This window comes from Bison bison, unplaced genomic scaffold, assembly GCF_000754665.1.
Source record: "Bison bison bison isolate TAMUID 2011002044 unplaced genomic scaffold, Bison_UMD1.0 scf7180017864338, whole genome shotgun sequence".
Lineage (NCBI taxonomy): Eukaryota > Metazoa > Chordata > Mammalia > Artiodactyla > Bovidae > Bison > Bison bison.
Genome location: NW_011494910.1, coordinates 2,617,389 through 2,620,312, shown reverse-complemented (window position 1 = coordinate 2,620,312; position 2,924 = coordinate 2,617,389). Strand labels below are relative to the sequence as shown.

Genomic DNA, 2,924 nt, shown 5'->3' with positions numbered 1-2,924 from the left:
CTCACCAACAGGGGCCTCTCTGGCTCCTTCCCCTCTCTCTTTGCTCATTGGCTGATATTCCTTTGAGTCTATTTGTTTCAAATTTAATTTTATTTTTAATTGGAGGATAATTACTTTACAATATTGTGATGGCTTCTGTCGTACACCAACGTGAATCAGCCCTAAGTGTGCTTATGCCGCTTCCTCTTCAATCTCCCTCCCTCCTCCCACCCCATCCCCCGCTCTAGGTTGTCACAGAGCACTAGCCCTGGGCTCCCTGTGTCGCAGACAGCCTTTGAGTCTATTAGGAGGGGCTTTTGGTTCGTCGTAAGCAGTTTTATTCATTCTTTCAATGCGCTCTTCCATCTCAGGGCAGGGCTGCACGGGCGGAGCGGCCGGCAGGCAGCCCAGCCTGGAGCTCCTCTAGAGGCAGGGGGCGCAGAAGCACAGAGGCAGCTGCTGTGAATCAGCAGTGTCTCCATGACTGAGCACATTCCCGCACCACTCATTCTACACTGAAAACACAGATTGTGCCATTGAGTTTTCCAGGATATGACCAACTTCAAAATGCGGGCTGGTGGGACTGCCCTGGTGGTCCAGTGGCTAAGACTTCACATTCTGCATGCAGGAGGCCCAGGTTCAATCCCTGGTCAGAGAACTAGATCCCGCACCCTGCTGTGAAGATCAGAGACCCCACGTGCCGCCACTGACTCAGTGCAGCCAAATAAATAAAGACAATATAGGGGCTGCTATCACCGAATTCTGTGTGTGTGCTGCCTAATGCCCATGAAAAACCCTATGACTCATTTCTTTTTATATATAATTTTATTTTTATTCTTTTAAAATATTTTGGCTGCACCGGGTCTTCGTTGTTGCGGGTCTCACTGGGGTGGGGGTGGGCCTTCTCGTCACGGGCGCAGGCTCTGGGGTCTGGGCCGGCAGAAGTGGCGCACAGGCTTAGTTGCCCTGCAGCCTGTGGGATCTTCCTGGACCAGGCGTCAAATCTGTGTCCCCTGCATTGGCAGGTGGATTCATAACCACTGGACCACCAGGGAAGTCCCCTGTGATTCATTTCTGTCATTAACCCCCAAACATCCCTCTTCTAGCCACCAACTAAGGAAATTGAACAAATTACATGGCCAGAGTCCATTGTGAACAACTTTTATTATACGTTTAGTGTTCTCTATACAAAAGAAATCAGTTTTGTTTTTTTTTACAGTGATTCAAAAAAAAATTCTGAATAATTTGGCCTTTCCATTGCTCATGCAGTCAGTTTATAAGTCCACATATTAGATGGTCTTCTACGGCCCAGAAGCCTTCCCTGCTGAAGGTCAAGCATGACACCCTCAGATACGCATCTGTCGCTGACAAGGTTGGTTAATGCAAAATAACTCGAAAAAAGGAAAGAACATGATGTGAGAGGGGTTAAAACAAGGTGTGCCACGGTGAGTGAAAATATTTAACCAATGGGAAAAAAAGATCAGACCAACTTGTGGGTGTGTGGGTATGTGGGAAGGGATGGAGACATTTGGAAAAGATTTCCCCGCTGAACGGAACAAACTGGAAAATGTGTGTGCTGGGGAGGCTGCGGGGCCAGAGGTCCCTGGGGCCCAGCGTGGAGTAGGGAGGGGCAGGACAGAGCGGCCACGTCACAGGCGACCGGTGCTCAGAGCAGGAGGGCGTGAGGCTGGCACAGAGCTGGGAGCCGGGCAGGGGACAGCTGACTGAGAACACTGAGTCTGGAAATCAGAAAGGAGAGCAGGGCAGTCGTCCGACCTGCATCCTCTTTCAAAGAGAAACAAGAGACGTGCACAAAATTCTGCACTTCGTCTCCCGGAGTTTTGTGTTTATTGCTTCACTGAAGTCTTTGCATGTGCTGCACGCCAGCCCGGCAGATCCGGGGGTGGAACTTCCACGGCCCCGCTCCCCCGTGGCCAGGGTGGAGGGCACAGAGCCTACCAGGCCCCCTCTCGCGGGGACGCAGTATGCTGGGGGCAAGAGATGCCACCCGAGGGGAGAGCTTCGTGGTGACAAACACCAATCAGCTGGTCCCTCTCCTCCTGGCCTGGGTCTCTCCTGAACAGCACAACCGGTTCACCACGGGCTGGCAGACTGACCGACCTGGGACTCAGAAAAATCCTGTGATTTCATTTGTGGAGGTATAAGGGCGTGTGGGAGAAGCAGAAAAGAATGTGGGCCAGATCTTAAGTAACATCACTGTGTCCAAGGCGGGAACACCGCTGTTTCCAGCTGTGCTGAGATGAAAGAACACTGCACAAGGAGTCAGAGGGCCCGAGTTCAAGGCCGGACCTCACCTCGATTTACCAGTTATGTGACTGCGGACAGTCCCTTCCCCTCTCTGGATTTGACCGTACAATGAGTCATTTCAATCAGATCAGCTCTGTGGTTCCTCTGCATGCTGAAATCTGATCCTGTTTAAGCTTTGTACCTATTTCACTTCCATCTTTATTAGGATGAAACCACCATTTAATACTAATAGACCAACAGGGGGCACTGGTTTTGGCTTGAGACGCCGTGTGGTGGGGTCTGGCGGCTTCCCTGGATGGCTGTCCTTCTTTCCCTGTCCCTTCTCAGAACCTGTTCTCAGTAGCGGAGGGAGGGTAAGCTGGGCAGGCTAGGCACAGCCATAGTTTGGCGTGAACTCCCACAGGTGGCCCCTGCCTGTCCTGAAGAGGGGCTGCCCAGGAGTTGGGCTCTGCAAAGGTCACTGAGTGTCCTCCTGTAATTTCAAGCTCTTTGCTTTATTTGTTGACTCCTCTGATTTATTTTAATCAAGGATCTCCCTCTATGCACCTCCTAAGCCCACCACGTAGTGATCAACCAGGATCCTCAGAGTGGTTTCTTTCCCGGGGACCGAATCACAGCACGGGCCGGGGTGTATGTGGCTACTGGCAGAGGGACCGAGGCCTCGCAAAAGGAGCGGG

At 51.8% G+C, this 2,924-nt stretch overlaps 1 long non-coding RNA gene across 1 annotated transcript in view; it reads right to left on the bottom strand.

Moving 5' to 3' along the window:
- Positions 1-1,124: 1,124 nt before the first annotated feature.
- The window catches only part of LOC104998799, a 4,064-nt gene continuing 2,264 nt past the window's right edge, over positions 1,125-2,924 (bottom strand). The window contains exon 3 of the long non-coding RNA XR_826508.1: positions 1,125-2,907. This is a non-coding gene — a long non-coding RNA (uncharacterized LOC104998799). The remainder of the gene's footprint in view (positions 2,908-2,924) is intronic.